This window comes from Pinus tabuliformis, chromosome X, assembly GCF_031772625.1.
Source record: "Pinus tabuliformis cultivar Carrire ecotype Pingquan chromosome X, CPIR1, whole genome shotgun sequence".
NCBI classification, from domain to species: domain Eukaryota; kingdom Viridiplantae; phylum Streptophyta; class Pinopsida; order Pinales; family Pinaceae; genus Pinus; species Pinus tabuliformis.
In genome coordinates this window covers 1410231015-1410244332 of record NC_142308.1, presented here as the reverse complement: position 1 = coordinate 1410244332, position 13318 = coordinate 1410231015, and positions in this window count along the sequence as shown.

Genomic DNA, 13318 nt, shown 5'->3' with positions numbered 1-13318 from the left:
ACTTTCCTCTTTGCAAGTGAACTATGTTGGCTTGTAGATCCATTTAATTCATATCCTCTACCTTGAAACCTTCATTCCATATTCACTCATTTTTCCAAAACTATTTGTGAATAGAGAAAAAATCACAGTGTTTCTTGAGGCCACTAGCCTGCCTTCTTCCCCTTATTCAAGATTGGTTCTTGAATATTTTTCAGTTTGGCAAGGTCTTCCAGATCTGTTTCCACCCTTCTAGTACATTTTTCCACCATTTGGAGACCTATGAAACCTTCAAAACACCTTTATAAAAGAACTAGGAACTTTTGTAGTAAATCAGTTGTTTCCTATAGTAAACTACAAGAAACCCTCTAGCCATTCCTGTAGTACTACAGGAAACCCTGTAGCAGTTATTGTGGTACTACATGAAACCCTGTTTAAACCTCTTTTGAGCAGAAATGATGGTTTGAGCATAGGGTAGGCCCTCAACTTGAATTCCATGCCTTTTTCCCATTTCTATAACATCTTTTAGGCCTTGGACAAAAGCTAGAAAGAGATTAGAGACCTCTTGGAAAGCCTCTTTTCATCATTATAGTTTGAGTTCGACTTTGATGCAGAATGTCTTCTTTCCTTTTGTTGCCTTCTTCTTCTCTTTTGTGGCCCAGCTAATTTCCTAATGGCCTTGGAGTTCTCTGTTTTTATTAGGTATCTCTTACGCACTTCCATTTTGGGTTTTAGCACAACTTGTTTCTTTCTTACTTCTTGTAGCAGCATTATGCCTTCATGTAGCAGTCATTCCTCCGCTTTCAAGGTCTTCTAACTGTATGGGAGTGATGAGAAATGATGTAGAGGGTTTGGAGGATGATGCTAGGGCTCAGAGGAAGTAGTGTAGGTTTGGGAAAATGGAGAAGACGTGCTCTATGTGTTTTTCAAGAAACTTTCAGGGTGAGATAGAGAGTAAGGCATGTTATTGAAAAGGGTTTGTTAACACTCAGGTTGTTCCCTTTGACTCCTAAGGGAATACGGCCGAGGTAACCACAGACCATTCTTTGGATTGTAGGTCCTAGCCTACCTGCAATCAGATAGGGCTCTCTCTTTATGATTTAGCTTTGTTTAAGGGTGATTTTAGGCTAGTTATGATGTGCATGAGTTTGTTAAAGTTTGGTGGGATGGTTGATGTTTTCAGACAATAGTTGGCATGTAAAGTGTAAGAAGTTCAGACCATTGGGCATGGAGTCAATGAATGTGAACTGATGGGTGTGTTTTCTTTGGTAGAAGAGAGGAATATAGAGCAGTGTAGCTACACATGAAACAATCTCAAAGCTGGAAATTAAGATGAAATGGAGGTCAGGGAATGAAAGGCAATTAAGGATCTTTCATTCAACTAACAGAGGGAAAGTGAATGAAGACTATATAGGAGCAATGAAGGATTCCTAAACAGTATTCAGAAATGAGAGAATTAGCTTAAACATGATCAATGAAGTATGCATATTCATGACTAATTCAGAGGAAAACATAGAGAAATCACAGAAATTGAGCACAGAGTACAACTAAGTAACATCTGAGCTATTCTTTCTTCCTGCAACTTAGATCATGATATATAGATGATATAGACACATATAAACTGAAAACAGAGGTGAGAAAAGACTTATTGATCCATGAGGAAGCACAAGAATTCCATAACATGCTCTTCAGCCATTAAAACCACAACCAGCTAGTCCAGAAGCAAATATTCCAGCAATCTTTGTTCATAGAAGCTCTCAGGCTTACAACGCAAGTCTAGAATGACTTAATCAACCAACCAACCCTTTTAACATTACTGAGGGCGGTATATATAGGAAAAAACATGTACAAACAAGATCTGAAATAGATATGAGGAAAAATATCTAGAAAACCTAACTTCTACTACAAGAAACATGAAAATATCTATCTAAATGTTGAGCTAGAGGCAGCAGCATCGATAATGTAGTAAAATGGCGTCCTTTGGTAGCTTGGCTGCTCATTAAATCTGACTGATTTGGCTTTTAATGGCCTTAACTCTATTCTAGTGAGCCTTTAATGGCTTTAAACTCCTCACTGATACTCTTTGACTTAGATGGAGGCCCTTTAATGCTCCTCTGCTGTGGATTTAAGTCTTCACTAATATTTCTTTAACCGATACACTTTTTGGCGGCACTGATACTCTTTTTTGTTGAATCGGGACTCCTTTGCCCCACTGATGCACTTTAACTGCTAAATCGCCCCTTGTTTTATCTCTTTATGGTGAGATATGACTGCTGCAATGCTTTCCGTGGCTTTCTGCGGGCTTTTGGAGGTGTTTCGGCGCTAGTCGATCAAAATACTGTCAAAAAAGGAAGAATCACTGCAAAAATGGCAGAGGATTTGTGGACTGGTGGCTTGCAGAAGCTGTGCTCATTGTCCAGAGCTTATTTGGGCTGGATTGATCAAAAATGGTGAAGAAATGACTTACCTCCCTTTGGAGATGAAGTGCGCTCACGCGCCGACTAGAAAACATGAAAAAATGACCCTTTTTCCTTTATAAGGCGAAAAACAACCTTAAACGTGAAATTCGGTGAAAAATCGGGGGGGGGGGGGGAGCGACACTGTAGCAAGGGATAGATTTGGGTCGTTAGATCGCGCAAAGGTAGATCCAACGGCAGTGACGAAGTCGCAATATCGCAATTGGCGGGGAGAGGGGGCGGAGGCTTTATATATAAATGACTTGCGATGGAGCGATCGCCGATATCGCATTGGCAATCGGCTATCGGGGGTGGTATGGGCGATGGCTATATAATATGAGCGATGCGATAATACAAAGGAGCGATGCGACATGATCTAGACCGTTAGATGGGCGGGGCGATCGGACAGCTGTGAATAAGTCAGCGATATCATGTCGGCGGGGAACAAGTGGTGCGGGCCTTTATACATAAGCGATTGCCAACTTGCGATTATGATGAATGGATGATTTGTGATAAAATCAATGTTTGCGGAAAAACGGGAAAAAGCGAAAAAAATGCGGTTTTGCGGTTAAAACATGGATTATCGATAACACAAGGATTAACGATAAAGCCGAGGCATATTGAATAAAGGGAGGCTTGCGATAGGGATGCTTTGCGATGCGATATTGCTTTCGGGTGCGATAGTGATATCGCATCGGAGCAAGGGATCAGAGGAATGTATTGGGGGTCCATATATGTAGTGACTGCCAATTGCGATAATGCGATCGGAGGAATGATATCGGGGAACCATATAAGGGGCCAACACTTCCATTGAAACCTCCAACAGCGATATCTCATCGGAGGGGGAGGGAATGCAATCGAAGTAGGGTTTTAATGCCTTTGAAGATTTTTCTACGATCGGAGAAGGAAAACTGAGATCGAAGGAAGGTTTTTAAGCTTTAGGAAGGGTCCTTAATGCATCGGAAGGGGTCCGATAGCATTTGAAGGGGATTTTTGTGCTTTGGAAGGAGTCCAAACACCTTAGAGGGGAGTTTTATGAAGAAATAAGGGATTTTATACATCAGAGGAGGGATTTTATACATTGGAAGGGGTCCAAATGCATAGGAAGATGGTTAAAGAGGCAAAATGAGGGTTCTTACTAAGTTTCAAGTAAACTTAGTAATTCCCAAGCATATTTATGGTTATATTTCAACGAAAAGGAGGGGATATGTATATAAAGGGGATTTTTTACATATTTTTAATATGGGAAGGGGGAAAACATGGGTATTTATATAATAAGTTAGAATTTAATGTGAATTTTGGGGAGAAAGTGCTAAGTGTAGCAAACTTAGGCTTAAAAAGGGGAGAAAAGAGTTAAATGGAGCAATCTAGGAGTATTGAGCAGATCCCAATATCCTTTGGGGAAATTAGTGAGTGAATTGGGGACAAAGGAGGAAGGGGAAGTCAGTCATGCCTCACTTGAGCTGCTCCAAGGGAAAATGCCTCTATACCTGTGATTTGAAGTAGATTAACACTTTGTAACACAAAATTGATCACAAATCCTCATTCCGCCACCTCAAAACTGCCTACCCAGCCTATTTACCTAACATTTTCTCTTCTTTTTGTTTGGGTGCACTTAAACTAGAAAACCCAGCTTTTCATCTTTTCTTTTGGCTATCCTCCTATCTAAATCTACCCTTATATCTTCCTGGGGCTCAGATTAAGCTGTTGAGCACCCTTATTTCTCTACCTATCTACTAATCTGCCAAGGTTAAACAGTTTGGACAGATATCATTCTCTATCTCTAAAACATGCAATTTAAACCTAGGGAGGCCAAGATTAAGCTGTTTGGCCTTCCCTTAACTGTAACAAAAGTGGTGATTTCTTGGAAATATGGAACCTTTGCAGCAATGGAAAGGATGAACATATTTGGCACTTCCACAGTCAATCATGAAAAATGACACCTATTGGAATAGGAGGCTAACAGTGGCTCCACTTGGGGATGGCTTTTCCTTGTGAAAAGTCAAGAACAACAGGTCAGATGGCCTTATATTCAATTTTTGCTGTATTCTAAAAATTTCCCTTTGCTGGTTGCCTTATTTATATATATGATAGCAGACTTGAAGAGCTTAGGGCCTTCTCTTCAGGCTTCAACTGTAGCAAGCTTACTATCCAAACAAAAAACTGAAATCCTACCTACTTACTCTAATTAGCATCGTCTTTGCTAGTTAGGTGAAATGAAATAGCCAATGCAGCCACTTAAGCATTATAAACATCAGTTACTTTTGCTGCTTGTGCTTGTTAGTGTTTGAAATGGAGATCTTGTAATCAGATATTGCTTTGTTAAACTTTGAGAAGATAAGGAAGGTCCTGATCTCCTTTGCTGAATCTAAACACTGTACAAAAGGGTCCTTTAACATATATACACAATTGCTGAGCTGAATCAAACAACTGTACAAAGGTTTTGGATAGTTATCATGCCTTGGAGTCTGGAAATCACCAACATTTTGATATTGAACATTACAGCCTGCCAATGGAGGAGAGAGCTGATTTGTTCCATCACCCAACCTGTCTTCAGATGGATTATACAGAACTTGGAATGATATTTGCAATTCATTATAAACAGGCTCAAATGGCACTTGACTGATTTGTACAGGCTGCTCCTCCCTTTCTTTAAATAACTCAGATGACTGAAAACAAAGTGGCAAGAGATCAACTTGGATCATTTGATCATAATTTGCTGCCTCCAAGTCCTCTTCGATCTGGCATTCAGTGGCACTTTGGGGCTGCAAATCTAGCGGTAATGCATTATGAGCAAGGATTTGACTCTCCTCTAGATGGTCAATATCAAAACTTGATAACACTTGATTACAAACTACATGATAATTATCCCTAATAAAATGAAAAGATTCGAAACAGAAAGACAAAGTTCCTTCATTGAATTCAAAATTTTCTACGTTTTTCTCCTCCTCCTTATAGCTGAAATGATCAGGCCGATCACTGGGTTTAGATTGTTGAACCTGAACATTGCTTTCTGCCAAAATAGTATCTGGCTCCTCTGAAAGGCGAATTTGGATTTGAGGAGCATAATCTTCATCATACAGATCGTATTTGGGTAGACAGCTGAAAGAAGAAAAGTTGTTATATTCACACAGTGGATTAGGGGACTGCTCCACATATTGCTCTATGAATATGTCATCTGATTTGGGGGAAACTTGCCCATGAATATCAATTTCTTCCCTTTGCAAAACAGATGTGTTCTGGCGCTCTAGGCTTTCAACTTTTAGTGTGACCTTTTGCATCATTTCCTCTGACTTTTGTAACAAACTATGAAACTTCTCCTCTTGCTCAGCTTTTTGCTTTTCTTCCCTGATCCTTAGATTTGCCTCTACGTCCACTGCTATGTCCTGCATCTGTTTCATGGTGGACGGGCTTCTTTCTCTCAAATGAAATTCAATCTCTGCATCAAAAGCTCTTGGATAATGCAATAGAGCTAAATCAGGGGGAGGTCTTATATTTAATGGCATGGAATGATAGATTTGATTGAATCTGTCAGAAAATTACTGAACTGATTCATCTGGAAGCCTTCTTAATTGATTATACTCCTCTATGAGCATGAAGAGATTAACTTTGATCATCCATCTATCAAGGAAGAGCTTGATAAACTGCTCAATATTAGAGATGCTAGCTTCAAGCAAGGTCTTAAACCAAGTCCTAACTTCACTTTGCAAAGAAAGGACGAATAGCCTAATACTAGCATCCTCATGATCCACTTCAAATATGTTAAGATAGTCTTCAAAAGCTTGGATATGATTTTGAGTAGTAACACCATTCTCTCCATCAAATCTTGGGAGATACTCAGGATGATCTTTAGGCAAAGGATTGAGCACGGGAGGCAAAAGGAGCGGCTTATATCTATCAGGAACCTTACGCGGCACGGGAATATGAAAAGGGATTGAATGACTGGGCTCTATGTTTGGTTTCTCCATGGTTGTGTGTTGATTTTCAAAAGAATTAGATGACTGTCGTTCTAATGTGAAAGGAGGCTTTTTATCGACATTATTCAAAGGAAAATTATAAAAATCTGATCTAAAATCGTCTTTAAAATACAATATACATTGCAAAATTTTATGGATGAGAAAGAACACAATATCTTGGATAATAATCCAGGCTAAAAGCCTTGTCTGCTCATACAGTTCTTTTGGGTTCATTTCTCCAGCGGAGTCTTTATTATGAGGACGATGTGGAGTTGCCAGGTGGATGAATTAACTTTGAAGTGTCTGATCCCTGTCCACCATCACAGATCAGAGCTAAACATGAAATAATTCTGAAGAAAAGGGGATTTTCTCCAGGAAACAAGATTTTTTTGAGATTTTTATGATTGTTTGATTTTTTGTGCTTTTTCAAAAAAACTTAAAGATTTATTCGAGAGGCAAACTGATCAAATATGTGGATTTGGAGTAAAATAAACAAATGATTCAGCTCCCCAGTGGAGTTGCCAATGATGTTAACACTCAAGTTGTTCCCTTTGACTCCTAAGGGAATGCAACTGAGGTAACCACAGACCAATCTTTGGATTGCAGGTCCTAGCCTCTCTGCAATCAGAGAGGGCTCTCTCTTTATGATTTAGCTTTTTTTAAGGGTGATTTTAGGCTAGTTATGATGTGCATGAGTTTGTTTAAGTTTGGTGGGATGGTTGATGTTTTTAGACAAGAGTTGGCATGTAAAGTGTAAGAAGTTCAGACCATTAGGCATGGAGTCAATGAATGTGAACTGATGGGTGTGTTTTCTTTGGTAGAAGAGAGGAATATAGAGCAGGGTAACTACACATGAAACAATCTCAAAGCTAGAAATTAAGAGGAAATGGAGGTCAGGGAATGAAAGGCAATTAAGGATCTTTCATTCAACTAACAGAGGGAAAGTGAATGAAGACTATATAGGAGCAATGAAGGATTCCTAAAAAGTATTCAGAAATGAGAGAATTAGCTTAAACATGATCAATGAAGTATGCATATTCATGACTAATTCAAAGGAAAACATAGATAAATCACAGAAATTGAGCACAAAGTACAACTAAGTAACATCTGAGCTATTCTTTCTTCGTGCAACTTAGATCATGATATATAGATGATATAGACACATATAAACTAAAAACAGAGGTGAGAAACGACTTATTGATCCATGAGGAAGCACAAGAATTCCATAACATGCTCTTCAGCCATTAAAACCACAACCAGCCAGTCCAGAAGCAAATATTCCAGCAATCTTTGTTCATAGAAGCTCTCAGGCTTACAGCGCAAGTCTAGAATGACTTAATCAACCAACCAACCCTTTTAACATTGCTGAGGGTGGTATATATAGGAAAAAACATGTACAAACAAGATCTGAAATAGATCTGAGGAAAAATATCTAGAAAACCTAACTTCTACTGCAAGAAACATGAAAATATCTATCTAAATGCTGCGCTGGAGGCAGCAGCATCGAAAATGTGGTAAAATGGCATCCTTTGATAGCTTGGCTGCTCATTAAATCTGACTGATTTGGCTTTTAATGGCCTTAACTCTGTTCTGGGGAGCCTTTAATGGCTTTAAACTCCTCACTGATACTCTTTGACTTGGATGGAGGCCCTTTAATGCTCCTCTGCTACGACTTTAAGTCTTCACTGATATTTCTTTAACAGATACACTTTTTTGGGGCATTGATACTCTTTTTTGTTGAATCGGAACTCCTTTGCCCCACTGGTACACTTTAACTGCTAAATCGCTCCTTGTTTTATCTCTTTATGGTGAGATATGACTGCTGCAATGCTTTCCGTGGCTTTCTGCAGGCTTTTGGAGGTGTTTCGATGCTAGCCGATCAAAATACTGTCAAAAAAGGAAGAATCACTGCAAAAATGGCAGAGGATTTGTGGACTGGTGGCTTGCAGAAGCTGTGCTCGTTGTCCAGAGCTTATTTGGGCTGGATCGATAAAAAATGGTGAAGAAATGACTTACTTCCCTTTGGAGATGAAGCGCGCTCAGGCGCCGACTAGAAAACATGAGAAAATGGCCCTTTTTCCGTTATAAGGCGAAAAACAACCTTAAACGTGAAATTCGGTGAAAAACCGGGCGGGAGAGACACTGTAGCAAGGGATAGATCTGGGCCGTTGGATCGCGCAAAGGCAGATCCAACGGCAGCGACGAAGTCGCAATATCGCAATTGGCGGGGAGAGGGGGCGAAGGCTTTATATATAAATTACTTGCGATGGAGCGATCGCCGATATCGCATCGGCGATCGGCTATCGGGGGTGGTATGGGTGATGGCTATATAATATGAGCGATGCGATAATACAAAGGAGCGATGCGACATGATCTGGACCGTTAGATGGGCGGGGCGATCGGACGGCTGTGAATAAGTCGGCGATATTGCATCGGCGGGGAACAAGGGGTGTGGGCCTCTATACATAAGCGATTGCCAACTTGCGATTACGATGAATGGATGATTTGCGATAAAATCAATGTTTGCGGAAAAATGGGAAAAAGCGGAAAAATGTGGTTTTGCGGTTAAAACATGGATTATCGATAACACAAGGATTAACGATAAAGCGGAGGCATATTGAATAAAGGGAGGCTTGCGATAGGGATGCTTTGTGATGCGATATCGCTTTCAGGTGTGATAGTGATATCACATCAGAGCAAGGGATCGGAGGCATGTATTGGGGGCCCATATATGCAGCGACTACCGATTGCGATAATGCAATTGGAGGAATGATATCGGGGAACCATATAAGGGGCCAACACTTCCATTGAAACCTCCGACAGCGATATCACGTTGGAGGGGGAGGGAATGCAATCGGAGGAGGGTTTTAATGCCTTTGAAGATTTTTCTACGATCGGAGAAGGAAAACTGAGATCGGAGGAAGGTTTTTAAGCTTTAGGAAGGGTCCTTAATGCATCGGAAGGGGTCCAATAGCATTTGAAGGGGGTTTTTGTGCTTTGGAAGGAGTCCAAACACCTTAGAGGGGAGTTTTATGAAGAAATAAGGGATTTTATACATCAGAGGAGGGATTTTATACATTGGAAGGGGTCCAAATGGATAGGAAGATGGTTAAAGAGGCAAAATGAGGGTTCTTACTAAGTTTCAAGTAAACTTAGTAATTCCCAAGCATATTTATGGTTATATTTCAACCAAAAGGAGGGGATATGTATATAAAGGGGATTTTTTACATATTTTTAATATGGGAAGGGGGAAAACATGGGGATTTATATAATAAGTTAGAAGTTAATGTGAATTTTGAGGAGAAAGCACTAAGTGTAGCAAACTTAGGCTTAGAAAGGGGAGAAAAGAGTTAAATGGAGTAATCTAGGAGTATTGAGCAGATCCCAATATCCTTTAGGGAAATTAGTGAGTGAATTGGGGACAAAGGAGGAAGGGGAAGTTAGTCATGCCTCACTTGAGTTGCTCCAAGGGAAAATGCCTCTATACCTATGATCTCAAGTAGATTAACACTTTGTAACACAAAATTGATCATAAATCCTCATTCCGCCACCTCAAAACTGCCTACCCAGCCTTCTTACCTAACATTTTCTCTTCTTTTTGCTTGGGTGCACTTAAACTACCAAAGCCAGCTTTTCATCTTTTCTTTTGGCTATCCTCCTATCTAAATCTACCCTTATATCTTCTTGGGGCTCATATTAACCTGTTGAGCACCCTTATTTCTCTACCTATCTACTAATCTGCCAACATTAAACAGTTCGGACAGATATCATTCTCTATCTCTAAAACATGCAATTTAAACCTAGGGAGGCCAAGATTAAGCTGTTTGGCCTTCCCTTAACTATAACAAAGTGGTGATTGCTTGGAAATATGGAACCTTTGCAGCAATGGAAAGGATGAATATATTTGGCACTTCCACAGTCAATCATGAAAAATGACACCTATTGGAATAGGAGGCTAACAGGGTTCATTTTTTCTTATGAAATGGGATGGATGAATGATGGATAGATAGTGGATATGAAGTGGATCAAGGCCTTGGAGTGCTCTAATGAATTGGCCTTTGCATTAATTTCTAATTTTAACTATTGTCCCCATTACTCGAAATCATCACCCTTCCTAATTTGGATTTTCCACATTACATGAGTGAAGTAGTGAGTTGCAATTAACTAGTTGAAGGTAGTTGAGACTGTTGACCCATCCTTAGCTTATAAAACCTCATATCCCATGCATTGACAAAACATTTCTAATTATAATATGCTCAAGAGAAGAGGTCAAGAATATTGCATACCTGCACCTACCTAATGGTTGTTGGAGAGACATGCATGTTGGTTCTGATTTTATGGTCGATCCATGGTCCTCTAGAGGTGCTAATTTCATATGATTTCCTCTTCACAGGTGTTCATATCTTGGCCATTCTAAACGTCTATCTTCCAGTTACGATGAGGAAGCTATCTTAGTCAAATCTGACCTTCTTGGAGTGTTGCGCTTGGCCATGGGTGATGTTAAACTTCCCTATACCTTATTCCATCATTAGACACCTTTCCCACACTTTATTTCAGCTTATGTACAATCCTATATCTTTAAGCCTATTTCTTGTAGTAAAATAGGACTTAGTACTACAGGAAACCCTGTAACAACCTTGTTTTTTCCATATCTCCCAAATGGTAGAATGGATTGACTTGAAATTTTCTTAGCATGTTTCCATCATCCTTATGCACCTCCCTATAAACAAACTTTGGCCAATGGATGCACAAATCACGAGAAAAAATAGAAATGGCTGAAGTTGATGGAGGCCAATTTCTTGGAAATTTTGTGCTAGAATTTAATGAAATTTCTTGGGCATGTTACCATCCTCCATATGCATCTCCCCATGAAACAAATTTGTAAATGGATGCATAAATATCGAGAAAGTGAAAAACTGGTTGTAGGTGATGGAGGTCGATTGCTCGAAAATTGTGCACTGGAATTGGCTGAAATCAATTGATCATGTTATGATCACCCATATGAATCTCCACCTTAAACAAATTGACAAATGGATGCACGGTTATCGAGATATGATAGAAATATTTTTTTTTTTCTGTATGTATTTATGTTTTCTGCAGTAAAACAGAGCCTTCCTGTATTATTTTAGGACAACGAGGAAAATGAATTGGAAAAACTTGGGAATGATGGATGGAATGTAGAAATAGATGAGGGTGGTGGATTGGCATGGCCTTGGTCCTGTTGGATAATTTTAGCAAAGGAGGAGAAATTCAAAATTTGACTTCTTTTGACTATGCTTGTGATCAAGTTTTCTTTTGGTGGCTAACTTGTTTTTGTTGCTAGCATAGGTTGGAGAGTACCTGCATTCATGACAGAGAGATACATGGAGAATTTTTTTATTTTTTCTTCTTTTTTTTCTTTTAAGCCTACTAGTTGCCTCAATGATCTTTTCAACTAGTAAGTTCCTTAAGCACCTCAAAGGAGGTTTTCACCTAGGATCTTTTCTTTTTCTGATTTTTTTTCTTTTTTTCCAACCCATTGACCACCTCATGGAGGGTTTCAATTAATGGGCCAATATTAGGTGCCTCAAAGAAGATTTTCACCTGAGATTTTATTTTTTCTCTTATTTTTGATTTTTTATTTCTTTTCCTATCCTACTCTACTTTAAAAAACAAATTCATTTTCAAATGTAGGAATATTTCCAATGGAGCCACTTTCATAATGGGATGACAGATAAAATCACGTGTAGGACATATTATTGAATAGGTTTTAATATTCCTCTTGGAGCTACATAACATAGCTGCATTGACAATTGGCTTGCTCCATTGTCCTCTTAGTAAACTTCCCTCAACCTTGGTAACGAGGGAAATATTTAACATGTGATTCTGTATGGATAACACAAATATCAACATCTTGTTTTTCCTCATCTTGCATTCTTAACATTTCTACTTTTTCTCTTCGATTGCTAAGAATTTATATTTTAAAGTTATAAAGTAAATTTCCATGTTTAGCTTGACTTGCCGATCTTGATGGTGATTAACTTACTCTTTCCCTTTCTCTTGATATGTGTTTTCATGTTTAACAAATTTCTTCAAATGATAATTGATATACATGACCTCTACTCATGAGATAAAGGAGATTAATCCATTCATCCCTAATTTTTCTAAGTAAAAGGGTTTTGAGTTTTTTAGATCCTATATGATCTAGTACATGAACCTCTCTATTATATCCTCAAGGCTCTCATATTATTTTCTATTCACTCTAAATATTTCTTCTTTAAGATCATGATCTTTATATTTTTCTAGAAATATATTTTGCATATGATTCCATGATCTTATTGAATTAGTCCCTAAACTCATGAACCATTTAAGAGCTCTATCCTTCAATGTTTTTGGAAGAAATCTCAATTTTTGAGTGTTTAATAAGTAACCATAAGATCTACAATCAATTTCAAATTCAAAGAGAAAGGTTTTTGAATCCTTTGACCTTAGATCATGAAAGTTTGGAGGAAAAGATTGATGGATGTTCTTCATATTCACATTGATATCAGTATCTTGAATGGGAAATCCAAGAGGATATTCCTCCTTCTCATCATCTCCATCCATTTCTTCTACCTTCTTCTCCATCTCTTCTTCTTCTACCTGCAAAAGTGGATAGTGATGTGGCTCTTACTTCAACACGTGATCATATCGGGGGTGGTTTTGGTGTTGGAGACAATTCTTTTGTTTTTATGATTAAATGAAAATACTAATGCAATGCACTCTTATGTTTTTGAAAAGAAATATGCATGATGCAAATCTTTTTTGTTTTTTCAGAAAGTAAAACGAAATGAATCAACTAGGGAAGAAAAAATTCATACTTTGACACCTCCCCTGGAATGATGCCAAAAAGTGATGAGCCTTGGTATTGCAACAAGAATGTTGCAACTCCCAATGTTACCAAGTTTAATT